This window comes from Myotis daubentonii, chromosome 3 (assembly GCF_963259705.1).
Source record: "Myotis daubentonii chromosome 3, mMyoDau2.1, whole genome shotgun sequence".
NCBI lineage: Eukaryota > Metazoa > Chordata > Mammalia > Chiroptera > Vespertilionidae > Myotis > Myotis daubentonii.
Genome location: NC_081842.1, coordinates 113,027,921 through 113,044,897, shown reverse-complemented (window position 1 = coordinate 113,044,897; position 16,977 = coordinate 113,027,921). Strand labels below are relative to the sequence as shown.

The window sequence follows — 16,977 nt, the reverse complement described above, 5'->3', positions numbered from 1 at the left end:
ACAAATGATGGTCTGAAATTAAACTTTAACTAAAAGCTGTTATGGTGGGTAGTTACATCCTAGGCTGCTATTTTCACTGACAAGGTCAACCTTTACCTTAACTGAGCCTATCTGTCTTTTTGCATCTATAATAACATACCCTTGAAATGTCTAGGTAACTTGTAACTTTCCTTTTTTTCTCGACCCCTTGGGGCACAACTTAATGTGCTGGGCACCAGGACAGATACCACAAATTCCTTCATTATTATCATGTTAATTGTTCCTGTACCCACCTAAGTATGTGTCTATCATTTTACTTCTTATCCAATCCCAGGATTTTCCCACTTTGCTTTCTCCTGCCTCTCTAGTCTATCACCAATGGATTTCATGTAACCCATCTGTGTCCCATCCTTTGATTGCAATATATATATATATATATATATATATATATATATATATATATATATATATATAGAGAGAGAGAGAGAGAGAGAGAGAGAGAGAGAGGAAATATGCTAATTAGGCCTGGACGCAGTAACAGGTCACAATGGAACAGGAGGAGGTTGTACACAGCATTGGGGGCAGGGCAGAACTGGGGACTGGCTCCCTTAGTAGTCCTGCAGGGTCAATCTCAAGAGGACAGGCCAGTCACCAATGGACCAGCGCTGCCAGCACTTGAATGTGAGCAGACAGAAGGAAAAAAAACCTTCAAGGCCTGTCCAAGGCAGGTTTGTGTTTAAAACCAAATGGGGTGGTCCAGAGCTACTCGGCACTGACAACCATGGCAGTCTCAGAGTTGGTGGCATGGCTGTGGCTCAGAGTGTGGGGAGTGAGGGCCATACAAGCAGGAGGCTTTGGCTGCAGTCAGCTCATTTCAGCTCTGAGGCAGGCTCGATCAGGGAAGCCGGTGAGACCTTCGCTTAAAAAGAGAAGGCTGAAGAGGAATGATACTTCTGAGAAGGGACTAAAGAACAGCTGGTAACCTTGAAGAAACAACATGAAGAAGAGATCACTCATCATAAAAAGGAGATTGAGCATCTGCTGAAAGAAACTGAGCGCCACAGCAGAACATCAAGAAACTGAAAGATCATGATACTGTGGCAGTGTCAGGGTGAGGGACAGCCATTATTTGCTGGTGCGGCCTGAGCTGTCAACAACAAAAAGTGCACAGGAGCTCAGTGGGCGCACGGACACTGGGCCTGCCTCGCTGCCGTCTGGCCTCGCAGACAGGCCCTGCTGCGCCCCACTGCCCAGGGGGGATGTCTTACAAACCGAACTTGACCGTGTACATGCCCGCCGCCTCCCTCAATGCTGCTGGGAGCGTCCACCCGCCTTCCACCAACATGGCGATGTCCTCCCAGTACTGCCAGCTGCTGAGTGACTACGGACCACCATCTCTAGGCTACACGCAGGGAACAGGGAACAGCCAGGTGCCCCAGAGCAAATATGCTGAGCTGCTGGCCATCATCAAAGATCTGGGGAAGGAGATCCGACCCACGTACTGGGCAGCAAGAGTGCGATGGAGAGACTGAAACAAGGCATCATCCATACGAGAGGGCTGGTTGGGGAGTGCTTGGTGTAGACGGTGCGGAACACCAGGTCCTAGCCTCCGAGTCAGTGGGAAAGGCTTTCCATCTTCTTCCAAGAAGTGACAGCTCATTGCCTCCCCCCCGCCCCCCCACCCCTTTCAGATGAAACTTGGTTTCAAAATGGTAACAGCTTGTTTTCTCCCTTCCCGTGCCCCTCCCGTGGTGGTTCGTCAGGCTCTGAACCTCCCATCCCTGAGATGGAGAAGAGATTTTTGCAGTTATTAGGTTTACATATTAGATAGGAACTACCCAGGGCATTTAGTGTTGTTTTTTTTAAAAGCATTGATTTACATGATGCACGTCAGTTACCTATCACAGCAAACCATAGTTGGCCTCCAATATAACGGTGTTTCTCTTCTGGATACATTTCTGTTACTCACATGTTCTTTATGCTTCTCTTCTGAGCTGATCCAATTCTGAGGGTTTGTTTCAGTCAGTCCTGAGGCAGCACTTTAGTAGCCAGTGCCCGTTCGCCACACAGTATAAATTCTGCTCAATGTAACTTTTTTTTTTTGCTTAAACATTTGCATGACTATTAGTACTTTGAAGTCAATCTTTAAAGTGCACTTGTTATAAATACAGAAGAAAGAGCAACTTATTGAACCTCCCTGACAAGGACCCATGAAATTTCCCCTAAGGATGTATGTAGATTTCAGTTCCGCCTTTCCCATCAGTGGATCCAAACATCTGGAAGAAAGTGACTAATACTGTTTGCATCTTTGTATGTATTTAGTACTTGATGATGTAATAAGGCTTATTTTCATTAACAAACAAACAAAAAGTGAAAGATCATGCTGATGATTAAGTGCACACAGTTCCCAGTAGAATGGCGACATACTGTCCACTTCTTTTTTTTTTTCTTTATTGATTAAGGTATTACAAATGTATCCTTATCCTCCCATTGTCCCCCCATCCCTCCCCCACTCATGCCCTCAATCCCCGTGTCTGTATCCATTGGTTATGCTTATATGCATGCATACAAGTCCTTTGGTTGACCTGTCCCCCTTAGCCACACCCTCCCCTGCCTTCCCTCTGAGGTTTGAGTATCTGATTGATGCTTCTCTGTCTCTAGATCTATTTTTGTTCATCGGTTTATGTTGTTCATTATAATCCACAAATGAGTGAGATCATGTGATATTGATCTTTCTCTGACCACTTCTATGAAGACATAGTTCTGGTAACTAATATCTATCTATGCTGCCAACAGATTATAATAAATTGTGATCAGTGGGGAAAAAAAAACAACATGTGGGATGACATCGGAATTACCCAAGCGTGCCTCCAACACCTTCACCTGCCCAGACGCCTAGGGTCCCTTTACAACTGGGCTGAGCACAGTGTCACCCAGTGGCCTGGACACCAGGCCTGACCACCTCTCTGGTTTGGTCCAAACATCTGAAGTTTGCATTAGTTGCCAAGTTAAGAAATTTGGAGCGTTCACATAAAATCAGGATTCCCCACTTCTCTTTCCAAGGTGGCCGATTGGGCTACCAACCAAGGGTGGTCGGTGTCACTTCAACCCTAAGAGGAACCCCCAGCTTGGGGGTGTGATGAGGAGGAAGCTATCCGTGCAGACAGTTCAGTTGTGTAAACTCCCACTGACAGTAGCACAGCCCAACAGTGTGGCCATTCAACTGCGAGGCAGCACAGCCATGAAACAGTCTGGCTGTTAAACAAGGCCCCTCTCCAGCTTTCAGGGGGCTCCACCTGCTCCAACCCATTGCACCCCACTCTGCCCTGAGCTGCCCAGTGCACCCCACTCTGCCCAGTGAGACAGCTTCAGTGTTTCAGCTCCAGCAAACAGAACACGTCCCAGCGGAAAGGGAAAGTGTAGCCATGGCTGGTGTTGCTCAGTGAATAAAGCCTCCGCCTGAGGACTGAAGGGCCTGGAGTTCAATTCCTGGTCAGGGCACATGCCTGGGTTTTGGGCTTGATCCCCACTGTGGGGCATGCAGGAGGCAGCCAATCAATGATTCTCTCTCATCATTGATGTTTCTATCTCCCTCCCTCTCTAAAATCAATCTATATAATAAAAGGGTAATATGCTAATTAGCTGAACAACTTCCGGACAACTTTCCGGACATCCTTTCAGACAAAGCCATGGTGGCAGGGCTGAGGTAGAGGCAGTTAGGGGCAATCAGGCTGGTAGGGGAGAGCAGTTAGGGAGATCAGGCTGGCAGGCAGGTGAGCGGTTAGGAGCCAGCAGTACCAGATTGCAAGAGGGATGTCCGATTGGAGAAGGTACAGGCTGGGCTGAGGGAACCACCCCACCCCCCCGTGCACAAATTTCATGCAGTGGGCCACTAGTGTATAAATATAGATATAACCCACCATTCTCCAGAGCATTATTTCAATTTGTTGAGACTTTGCTTCCTGGCATATGTTGACAGTTTGGCTCAAATAAACTCACAAAAAATTATTTTTAGGTTTCAATGGTTTTTTATATTAACATGTATAAAAAAGAACATAGAAACTATAAAAAAGAACATGGAAGCCAGAAAAAAGAACCATTCAGAAATGAAGGATACACTAACTAAAATGAAGAATAATTTACAGGGAATCAACAATAGAGTAGAGGAAGCTGAGAATCAAATCAGTAATTTGGAATATAAGAAAACAAAAATCACCCAATCAGAACAGCAAAAAGAAAAAAAAATCCAAAAAAATGAGGATAAAATTAGGAGCCTCTGGGACAACTTTAAGTGTACCAACATTTGCATCATGGGGGTGCCAGAAGGAGAAGAGAGAGATCAAGGAGTTAAAAGCCTATATGAAAAAAAAAATGTGGAAAACTTTCCTAACCTGATGAAGAAAATGGACACACAAGTCCTGGAAGTGCAGAGGGTCCCAAACAAGATGAACCCAGAGAGGCCCACACCAAGATATATCATAATTAAAAGTCCAAAGGTTAAAAACAAAGACAAAATATTAAAAGCAGCATGAAAAAAGCAGTTATTTGTCTACAAGGGAGCTCCCCAAATATTATCAGCTCATTTCTTAACAGAAACTTTGCAGGCCTCAAGAGATTGGCAAGAAATAATCAAAGTGATAAAAAGCAAGGTCCTACAACCAAGATTACTTCCACTCAGCAAAGCTATCATTTAGAACTGAAGGACAGATGAAGAGCTTCCCAGACAAGTTATAAGAAATGCTAAAGAATCTTTTTTTAGAATAAGAATAAGAATAAGAATAAGAATAAGAAATATATATATTTATATATTTATAAAATGGCAATTAATACATATCTATCAACAATTACTTTAAATGCAAGTTAATTAAATGCTACAAACAAAAGGCATATGGAGGCTGAAAGGATAAAAAAACAAGACCTCTACACATGCTTCCTACAAGAGACTCACATCAGATAGAAAGACATACACAGACTGAAAGTAAAGGGATAAAAAATATTTAATGAAAATTGAAAACAAACAAACAAACAAAAGATGGGATAGTAATCTTATGCCAGGCAAAATAAACTTCAAAATAAGAGGCAAAAAAGGACCCAGCAATTCCACTTTGGGTATTTACCTGAAGAAACCTAAAACAGTAAATAAAAAACACACATATACATCCATATGTCCATTGCAGCATTATTTACAATAGCTAAGATATGGCAACAACTTAAATGTCCATCAACAGTTGAACAGATAAAGAAGAAGTGGTGCATATACACAATGGACTATGTATGACTCAGCCATAAAAAAATAAAAAAATCTTGCCATCTGAGAAAAGAGGGTATTATGTCAAGTGAAATAAGTCAGGCAGAAAATGATAAATACCATATTATTCCACTTATGTGTGGAATCTGAAAAACAAAATAAAGAAACAAGCAGAACAGAAACAGACTCATAGATGCAAAGAATATTTTTGATGGTTCCCAAATAAAAGTGGGCTGGGTGCATATGTGAAAAAGGTGGAAGGATTAAGAAGTAGAAATTGGCAGTTACAAAATAGTCATGGGGATGTTAAGTAGAGCATATTGTAATGACTATGTATGCTGTGAGATGGGTACTAGATTTATTGGCGTGATCACTTAATAAGTTATAGAAATGTCTAATCACTGGTTTGTACACCTGAAGCTAATATAATATTGTATATCAACTGTAAATGAAAACTAAAATATTGCCCAGCCGGTGTGGCTCATTGTTTGAGCACCGATCCATGAATCAGGAAGTCACAGTTCCATGCCAATCCTTGGTGGGGGGATTCAGAAGGCAGCCAATCAATGATTTTGAAACAGAATTTTTTGACTGGAACCCAGATTCTTTGTCCACCAGAATTCAAGAATGAATCTACTGACAGAAAGTGGTATAGCAAAGGTGGAGATTTATTGAAGAATAAGTACATAAGACAGGGGAGCTGGAAGTAGCCCAAAAGGTCTATATTTACAAAATAGACCTGTCTTAATAAGCAGCAACTATTGCTACTCCCAAGTAGGGAGGGGGAAAGGGTCCCCAGGAGTTCCTTTTCCCTATGACTTATAAAGGCTGCAGATCCTGGTGCCTTGATATCCCCTCTGATTGGTTATTATTCCCTTAGACTGGTTACTATAGTAACTCCTGAGCTCAAAGTTCAAACCTCACATAAGAAATATAAGATCCCCCCCACCCCTTCCTCATTGTTCTTTTCTTTCTGGCTTTCTTCCTTCTTCATTTTGTAAATATAGACCTTTTAGGCTACTTCCAGCTCCCCTGTCTTATGTAAATGCAACTGTTGCTGCTCCCTACACCTGGCTTCCTTGTGTTATGGAGATATACCTTCTCCCAATCTGTAGCCCTGTGTTTTTTCCATGAACCCCAATTCTAAAAATTCCCTAAGCCTGCCTATAATTCCCCTAAAATTTCTGTTTCAATTCTCTCTCATCATTGATATTTCTATCTCTCTCTCTGAAATCAATAAAAACATATTTATAAAAAATGAAAAAAATAATCTATCTATATATATATATAAAACCCTAATATGCAAATAGGCCAAATGACAGAACAACCAAACAACTGAACAACTGATTGCTATGACGTGCGCTGACCACCAGGGGGCGCAAAGAACATGGCAGGCTTCAGCAGCAGGTGGCAGAGCACAAAACATGGCAGGTGTTGGCCCCAGTGAGACAATGGAGCAGGTGAGCAGGGGTGCCAGACCAAGGTGGGGCACTGGTCGCTGTCATTGGGGTGAGCCCCTGTGGTTACTGAAAGTTCTTTGCTCACAGGCGCCACAGTCCTGCCCAGTGCTCTCATCTGCTGCCAGCGTCAGCCCCACTCGCACTCACTGCTGGTACTGGAGCTGCTGCTTGCACTTGCTGCCAGCGCCCAGCACTGGTCCCAATCACTTGGTGCTGTCAGCGGATGTGAGCAGCATCTGCTGGCCCCCATTGCCCCTGAGGGCTTCTCTACTTCCCCCTGTTCCTGAGGGGCAATTGGGGCAGCAGTCATTGCTCACACCCACTGACAGCAATGGCTCCACTCACACTTGCTGCTGACGCCAGCCCCAATCACTACGCACCATCAGCCGGTGCAAGTAGGGCCAATTCCATCAATGCATGGGAATGGCAAAGACAGGAGCAGGTCTGTCAGCAGACAGGGGACCAGGGGCCGTGGTGAGAGGGCCAGAGAGGGGGCTCAGAGGATGGGCTGATGAGACCCTTTGCCCACTGCAACATCGCGGCCCACAGTTTCTTTCAAGGTGCACGAATTCATGCACTAGGCCCCTAGTAATTATATAAATTCAAAAATAAAAAAAGAAACAATGTTTTAAAACAAGAATCAAGGGGAAAGAATTAGGCAGATTTTAAGACTTTATATTTAGCTACAGAAATCAAAATTGTGTGGAAGGACATATATATGAATCAATGGAACAGCATAGAAAACCCACATGAATATCCTTCACTGAAAAAGAAATAGACTCACATGAATAAACTTAACTAATTTTAACAGATGTACAAAAACAGTTCAATGGAATAATAGCCTTTCAACAAATGGTGCTGAAGAATTAGATATCCATAGGCAAAAAAAAAAAATTGAACTTTAATCTCCTCATAGCTGTCAGAGATAGTAGGAGCTCTGCTGCTCTGAGTTGTTCTGTGTCTATATTTTCTTCTTAATTCTTCCTGACGATGCCAGCACTGGTTCCTTCTTGAGCCCTGTCAACTGTCCCAATTGTTGGGAACTTACCCAAGTTCCTTCTTTATCCTCTCCTCACTAGTAACAGATGTTGGGTCCAAACCCCTCTGCCTAGGGCTGGACCTCCTTGGACGGCACGAAGTGTGAGAGACAGCAGGTCTCTGTGGCAGGAAGACAGAGAAGCCAGGAGAGGTTGTAGGTGTATAAGAATGAGTCTTTATTGCAGAAGCCAGCGGCCACATAGCCATCAGACAAGACAATTCTTCACAGCAAAGTACATACGGGCAGGCATCCGTACACCAGCTGGTAAATACATATCTTCCCTACACAGTAGTAGCAGTCTCTGTTCCCACAGCCTCAGGTTACCTCTAGATCCCTAGCTTTTACATAGCAATAGTACATATGCTCTCCCTTAGAGCTTCAGCCACAGCAGCTTCTCTAGCTTCTCTGGCTCAGCAGCTTTTCCTGTCTTCCTTGCCCAACACACTGGCTGGTCCACATGGTAGCTATGTCTGAGCTCTCTATGAAATCTTAGCCTTACATTGTAGCAGTACCAGCTCTCAGCTCCATCTAAGCTTTCCTGTCTCCTGAACACATAGGAGCTATATTCTCTCTGCCTATTACCTCTGTTTCTCTGAGCTCTCTCTAGCCTCTGCTCTGCCCAGCTGCTGTTTCTAGCAGACTTTTTCACACACTCTTGGTTAGTAACCCGTATATTACTGCTGAGACAAAGAAAGCTTCATTCCAATAGTTAAAATCATATTTGGTTACAGAAGGGTACAATGTACCGTGTGTCCTTGCACCTGCTCATGGTATCTTAGCCTTAGAATCCAATTAGATTCATGCCAGAATGGCCTTAAACATCCTGGTATACGAATAACAAGGCCTCTGTGCTCTCATAAGAGCATATACAAAATATAACTAAAAATAAATAATTGGTTTAAATGTGCTCTGGTCACTGTGACTCAGTTAATTGGGCACTGTTCCATGCATTGAAAGTTTGCTGGTTCAATTCCCAGTCAGGGTACATGCCTGGGTTGTGGGCTCGAACTAAGGTGTAAGGCGTGCAGGAGGCAGCTGGTTGATGTTTCACTCTCACATCAATGTTCCTCTGTCTTTCTTCCTCTCCCTCCCTCTCTCTCTCTAAAAATCAATAAACTATTTTTAAACAAATAATAATTGGTTTAAATGTAAAATGTGAAACTATAAAGCTGTCAGAAAAAAAATACACACACGGAAAATCATCTAGATCTAGAGTTAGGCAGAGTTCTTGACTATTACTCCAAAAATGGATGATTCATAAAGGAAAATTTTTATAACTTGAACTTCATCAAAAATTTTAAAATTTGGATTGTGAAAGACTTTGTTAAGAGGATGCAAAGGCAAACTACATAATGTGGGGAAATATTTATAAGCCCCATGTAATGGACTGAATGTTTGTTCTCTCAAAATCTATACCTTGAAAGCCTAATGTCCCATGTAGTTATATTTGAAGATGAGACCTATATAGAAGTAATTAAATTAAATGAGGTCAAACAGGTGGAACCCTGGGGCAATTTGATTAGTGTCTTTATTAGACGACACACCAGAGAGCTCACTATCTCTCTGCCATGTGAGGAAACAGTAAGAAGGCAGCAGTCCATAACTTGAGGGGTAGCTCTCACCAGACGCCAAACTTGCTGGCACCTTCATCTTGGACTTCTTAGCCTCCAGAAACATGAGAAAATAAACTTCTGCTGCTTAAGCCACCCAGTCTATGGTATTTTGTTTGGCAGCCTGATCTGCCTAATATACCACATATGGAACAAAGAACTAGTTTCTAGAATATATAAAGAAATCTCACAGTTCAACATAAAAGAACAAACTATTGGCCTTGGCTAGTTTTGCTCAGTGGTTAGAGTGTCAGTCCAGGGACTGAAGGGTCAAGGTTTCGATTCCTGGTCAAGGACATGTAGCTGCGTTGCAGGTTCAATTCCTGGCCCTGGGGCAAGAGAGGGAGGCAAACAATCCATGTGTCTCTCTCATATCAATGTTCCTCTCTTTCTTTCTCCCCTCCTCCCTCCCTTCCACTCTCTCTAAAGAGTCAATAGAAAAAAATCCTAGGATGATGATTAAAAAAAAAAAAGAACAAATTATTGAATTAGAAAATGGACAAAAGGAAGTGTTCATTTCATGGAACATATGGATGGCAAATAAGCACATGGAAAGATGTTCAACATCTTCAGCCATTAGGGAACTACATATTAAAACCACAATGAGGCATACTATGTTCCTAGCAGAATGATTAAAATACAAAATGATGACAACACTAAATGCTAATGATGTGAAAATAAACAGGAGCATTCATACAATGCCAGTGAGGCTATAAAATGATGCAATCAGTCCAGAAACCATTCTGACAGTTTCTGAAACTAACATGCAATCCTATCTAATAAAAGAGAAACATGGTAATTAGTGTACGACCGCTACCCTTCCCATTGGCTAATCAGGGTGATATGCAAATTAACTGGCAGCCAAGATGGCGGCTGGCAACCAGGCAGCTTGAAGTGAACATGAGGCTTGCTTGCTTCAGTGACGGAGGAAGCCAACGTTCCCCACCTGCTGCTGCCGGCCTCTGAGCTTGCAGTTTGAAACACTGTTACAAATATAGAATCTAAACAAACTACAGAAACCTGCTTTCAGCCAGCCAGGATCTCAGAGCTGGAGTTGAAACAGTGTTTCAATTATAGAACCCAAACAAACCAGATACTGCTTTCAGCAGCAGAGGCCTCCGAGCTGGAGCCAAGCCTCAGAGCTAAAGCTGGCCCAGAATAATAAAAAATAAAAGAAATAAAGGAGCGGTTGGGAGCTTCAGTCACCTGCCAGCCTGAAAACAGCCCTCAGCCCCTCACCCAGACTGGCCAGGCACCCCAGTGGGGACCCTCACCCTGATATAGGACACCGTTCAGGGTGATATGCAAATTAACTGGCAGCCAAGATGGCGGCCGGCAACCAGGCAGCTTGAAGTGAACATGAGGCTTGCTTCATGTTTGCCTTCAGGGCAAACCAGCCGGCCCCCACCAGTGCACCAGGCTTCTATCCTATATAGTAAAAGGGTAATATGCCTCCCGGCACCGAGATCAGCGTAATAGGGGGCAGCGACCAAACCCCCTGGTCACCCTGCGGCTCTGTGTGTGATAGGGGGTGGGGCCACAACCTCCCTATCCGCCCTGCTCTGTTCGTGACAGGGGAAGGAGCCCCAAACCCCTGATCAGCCCTGCTCTGTGCCTGATTGGGGGAGCTCCCCAACCCCCTTATCGCCCTGCGGCTCTGTGTGTGACAGGTTGCGGTGCCCCAACCCCCACCTCCCCCCATGAGCCCTGCTCTGTGTGTGACAGGGTAGAGCCATAACCTCCCCATCGGCCCTGCCCTGAGTGTGACAGGGTGTGGCATCCCAAACCCCTGATCCGCCCTGCTCTGTGTGTGACAGGGTGCGGCGCCCCAAATCCCTGATCCGCCCTGCTCTGTGTGTGACAGAGGGCGGTGCCCCAACCCCCTGATGGGCCCTACTCTGTGAGTGATGGGGGGAGCTCCTCAACCCCCTGATCGGCCCTGCTCTGTGCATGACAGGGGGGAGCTCCCCAAACCCCTGATGGGCCCTACTCTGTGAGTGACAGGGGGCAGCGCCAAAGCCCCCTCATTGGCCCTGCTCTGTGCATGACAGGGGGTGGCGCCCAACCTCCCCATCGACCCTGCCTTGAGTGTGACAGGGGGCGGTGCCCCAATCCCCCAATCTGTCCTACGCTGAGCATGACTGAGGGTGGCATCGCAACCTCCCGATTTGCCCTGCTCTGTGCATGACAGGGGGTGGCGCCCCAACTCCCCAATCTGAGCCCGACTTGGGGCTGCACCTAGGGATTGGGCCTGCCCTCTGCCGCCCGGGAGCAGGCCTAAGCCAGCAGGTCGTTATCTCCTGAGGGGTCCTAGACTGCGAGAGGGCACAGTCCGGGCTGAGGGACCACCCCTCCCCCCATGAGTGCACAAATTTTTGTGCACTGGGCCTCTAGTCCTATCTAATAATAGAGAAACATAGTAATTAGCCATACCTCTGCTACCCTTCCCATTGGCTAATCAGCAGGATATGCAAATTACCTGCCAACCAAGATGGCGGCCGGCAGCCAGGCAGCTTGAAGTGAACAGGAGGGTTGCTTGCTTCAGTGACGGAGGAAGCTAATGTTCCCCACCTGCCTTGCCGGCCGCTGAGCTTGCAGTTTAAGAAACATTGTTACAAATATAGAAGCTAAACAAAACCCCAGAAACCTGCTTTCAGCCAGCTGGGCTTCAGCCAGCAGGACCGCAACATTGTTTCAATTATAGAACAAACACAGATCCCTGCTTTCAGCCAGCTGGGATCTCAGAGCTAGAGTGAGCAGGACCGGAACAGTATTACACTTATAGAACCCAAACAAACCAGATACTGCTTTCAGCAGCTGAGGCCTCAGAGCTGGAGCCAAGCCTCAGAGCTAAAGCTGGCCCAGAATAAAAAGAAAAAAAAAAGGAGCTGTTGGGGGCTTCAGTCACCCACCAGCCTGAAAACAGCCCTCAGCCCCTCACCCAGACTGGCCAGGCACCCCAGTGGGGACCCCCACCCTGAAGGGGGTGTGACCAGCTGCAAACAGCCATCATCCCTTCATCCAGGCTGGCCAGACACCCCAGTGGGGACCCCCACCCTGATCCAGGACACCCTTCAGGGCAAACCAGCCGGCCCCCACCCATGCACCAGGCCTCTATCCTATATAGTAAAAAAGTAATATGCCTCCCAGCACTGGGATCAGTGGAGCCGCGAGGCCTCCTGGCCCCTGTAGCAGCGTGGCAGGGGGCAGCAACCAAACCCCCTGATCACCCTGCGGCTCTGTGTGTGACAGGGAGCGGGGCCACAACCTCCCTATTCGCCCTGCTCTGTTCGTGACAGGGGAAGGCACCCCAACCCCCTGATCAGCCCTGCTCTGTGCCTGATAGGGGGAACTCCCCAACCCCCTTATTGCCCTGTGGCTCTGTGTGTGACAGGGTGCGGCACCTCAACCCCCCTCCCCCCACGGGCCCTGCTCTGTGTGTGATGGGGTAGAGCCATAACCTCCCCATTGGCCCTGCCCTAAGTGTGACAGTGGCGGCGCCCCAACCCCCTGATCGGCCCTGCTCTGTGTGTGACAGGGGGCAATGCCACAACCCCCTGATCGGCCATGCTCTGTGCGTGACAGGGGGTGGCGCCCCAACCCCCTGATCAGCCCTGCTCTGTGCGTGACAGGGGGTGGCGCCGCAACCTCCCCATCGACCCTGCCTTGAGTGTGACAGGGGGTGGTGCCCCAACTCCCCAATCGGCCCTTCTCTGAGCCCGACCAGGGGCTGCACCTAGGGATTGGGCATGCCCTCTCCCACCCGGGAGCAGGCCTAAGCCAGCAGGTCGTTATCTCCTGAGGGGTCCCAGACTGTGAGAGGGCACAGTCCAGGCTGAGGAACCACCCCTCCCCCCATGAGTGCACAAATTTTTGTGCACCGGGCCTCTAGTCCTATATAATAAAAGCCCAGTGACTGAAACAGCAGCACAACCAGAATGACCACAGACCAGAACGACTGCTGCTTGTTGCCCTGGCCAGCCCTTCCCCACACCGGGGACCCCCACCCCAATCAGGGGCATGGTCAGCCTGAAAACTGCCACTGCCCCTAGCCCTGGCTTGCCCTCCCCCCCAGTGGGTATTTCCACCCAATCAGGGCGTGGCTGGCCTGCAAACCCCCCTTGGCCCCTCATCCCAACTGGCCCCACCACCCAGTGGGGACCCTCACCCCGATCTGAGGCCCAAATCAGAGCAGGCAGGCTGCCTCCCATCCATGCACTCGGCCTCTATCCTATATAAAAAAGGGTAATATGCAAATTGACCCTAAAGGCAGAATGAGCAGATCGACCGATCAACCAATCAACCAGTCACTATGAGGTGCACTGACCACCTCTTGGTCCTTTTCCCTGGCCAGCAGGCTCTGATCGCCCAATGGTGAATGGGGAACCAGGGGTGGGTGGTGGGGGATGCAGGTGGTGCCAAGCCAAAGCCCCCGCCCCACCAGTCACCCCACATACGCAGAGGGCAACCTGCAGCATGGGCAGGGCTGGCAAGCAGGCAGAATGGCCAACCTCTCTGTTTTCACCCCCCAGCCCACAGGCTCTGATCACCCAATGGCAAATGGGGAACTGGGGGTGGGTGGTGGTGGGGGCAGGGCTGGCTGTGGGCAGCTTGGGAAGATGGCCCTGATCACAGGCCAGGCCTAGGGACCATACCCGTGCATGAATTTCGTGTGCCAGGCCTCTAGTTATCTTATAATCTAGCAATTGCATGATTGGGCATTTATTCAATGCCAGAAGCTGGTCCATCCTTGCTGCTTGACACAGTCGCTGCAGGAAAGAAACATCTGCATAGCATATGTTTCAAGGGACCTGGCATACTGTTCTTAATATGTTTGCTCCCTTTCTTAGTGCTATGTGTTCTAACCAGGGCCACCTCCCTGAGAAAGGTTGTTTCCCCAGGTGGGGATGTTTCCCTGGAGTTAGGGATTAACAGGACTAAGGAAGGGAATAAATCAGTAAAACCCCTTAACTAAGTGCCAGGCGGGTAGTTAATCACTTTAACTAGGAACAATCACGTTTAAGCTACATAATCTTTACTTAGGCCATAGAATAGGATAATCTCCTTCAGTTACTTCCTTGCAGCTTAACAGAACAGAAGAGTAGTGACCTTGGAATGGAGATAACAAACTAGCCCTAACCTTTGGAATAGAATGGATAGGATTAAAATCAACAGAACTAGATGGAGATGGGATTTTTGGCAAAGGTCAGATAAGAAACTATGGACATAAAACAAGGAACTGTAGAAGGTCAAGGGAGGACCCAAAACATACCATGATGTGACTATCGAGGCATGCTCATAGGATCAAATACAGATGTAACAGGAGAATAAGGGAGAACCTGGCTATGCTGATCATCTGAATGCTGTCTACATGTCCTTCATTCTTCGCCGACTCCATCCACACCTTTGGGAACCCCTGAACCTCTTGGGCTGGACCCTGGCAATTCAAGACAAATGAAAACTCATGATAACACAAAAACCTCTACATGAATATTTATAGCAGCTTTATTTTTAATAGCCAAAAAGTGGAATGAAGTCAGATTTCTTTCTACTGAGGAATGGCTAAACAAACTCTACAACATACATATCATGGAATATTACTCAGTAATTAAAAGGAGTGGACTGTTGATACATACAACCACTGAATCTCCAGAGAGTTATGCTGAGGGGAACAGTTAATTCTAAAAAAGTATTATTGCATTTATATAACATTTGAAAAAAATAAAACTTTGAAGGAGACTTGACTTAGGGTGGTGAACACACATTATACAGATGATGCATTATATAATTGTACACCTGAAACATATATAATTTATTAACCAATGTCACCCCAATAAATTCAATTTAAAAAATGAATAAAGGGTAGTTTAGTGGTTTCCAATGTTTAGAGAAGAGGACAGGCAGGAGGGGAGGTGAATGTGGACAAGAAGAGGAAACTTTGAAGTGATGAAACTGTGTTATATCTTTGCTGTGGTGCTTGTGCATGCATGAACCTAATTTGATGGTTGTTTTATTTATACTACTAGACATTGCCAGATGTTTGTGCATCTAGAATACATAAAGAAATCTGTATCCTCATGGTCACAAGACAGTTGCTCTAACTCCAGGTAACGTGTCCACATATGTGGTAAAATTTTATAGAACAACACACACAAACACACACACACACACACACACACACACACACGTGCGCATCCACAAGTGAGTGCAATACAAATAAAACCAGGGATGTCTGAATAAGGTTGATTAGTTGTATCAATAGAAATATTTGACACTGATATTATACTATGATTTAATGAAATGTTAGCATTCAGGAAATGGGATAAATGTATATGAGATCCCTTTGTATTACTTTTATAACCATATACAATTCTATAATTATCTTACTACAAGTTCTATTTTAAAATATCATCAAGGGAAAAGAAAACTCTAATAGCCCAGTTGAATGTCACCCAATTACGCCTCAATTACAAACACTGAGTTATATTTTTCCCAACTGTTTTGGTAAGATTTAATATCCATTACTAAGTTTAAAAAATAAAATATAAAGTAACTGTAAGGTCCCAAGACCCCCGGTGAGTCCGACGGAGGGGGCGACGACCCCAAGTCAAACGCAGAGACCGAAACTTGATGCAAAAGCAAGAGGTTCTTTATTACAAGCGCAGCGCAGGGGCTCTCAGGCAGACAGACAGCAACACAAGGGAAGTGCTGGCTGACTGGAGCCCTGAGCAATTGCAGGACATGAGTTTATAAAGGCAAAAACCACACGCAGGTGGCCGGTAAAACAGGGAACTAGGTTAACAGTTAACAGTTGACTCATTTCCTAAGGGGGGCAGACCTGCGTTTGCAGTTGACTCATGTCCTAAGGGGCAAGGGTGGTCTGGTTTGCACAGACCGATCCCAGGAAGAGATAAAATACCTCTGCTGTGACTAGATCAGAGCTTGCTAAACCAGAGCTTACCGGAAAGGTCAGTCAGGGTGGAGGAGGGGGGGGAATTTTCTCTGGCCTTACATTCCCCCCTTTTCTTTTGGGGAGTTTTAATCATGGAACTACAGACCGATGTCCGAGGGTACAGGTTGATACCGCTGTTGGGGGACCATTACCTGGACTGCACTAATCCGGTCCCGGATAAAGGCAACTAGGCGGTTTAATATGCACGGCCCGAATGTCAGGAGGAGGAGAAGAATAACCAAAGGTCCCACTAGTGAAGATATTAGGGTTGTGAACCAAGGTGAACTATTGAACCATCCTTCAAACCATCCTTGTTTGGCTTCTCGCTCTCTTTTGCGAGTTTCTAATCTCTCTCTGAGCTTTGACATGGAATCCTTTATAACCCCTGAATGGTCAGCATAGAAACAGCACTGCTCTTTGAGAGCGGCACACAGCCCTCCTTCCTTTAAAAATAAGAGATCAAGTCCTCGTCTATTTTGTAAGACTACCTCGGATAGGGAGGTTAAAGACTCCTCAAGCTTAGTGATGGAGTGCTCTATGTGTTTGAGGTCTTGATCTATAGCATTTCTGAGTTCTTCAGTATAGGTGGGGCCTTGGATGAGGGCTGTTGTCCCTGTGCCTACTCCCGCCGCGACCCCCAGACCTAGAAGGGCAGCTAAGGTCAGCGAGACAAGTTCCCGTTTACCTCG

At 46.2% G+C, this 16,977-nt stretch overlaps 1 pseudogene; it reads left to right on the top strand.

Annotated features, from left to right (window-relative positions):
- Positions 1–1,235: 1,235 nt before the first annotated feature.
- LOC132229361 (cyclin-dependent kinase 2-associated protein 1-like) lies at positions 1,236–1,629 on the top strand (annotated as a pseudogene).
- The last annotated feature ends 15,348 nt before the right edge of the window (positions 1,630–16,977 follow it).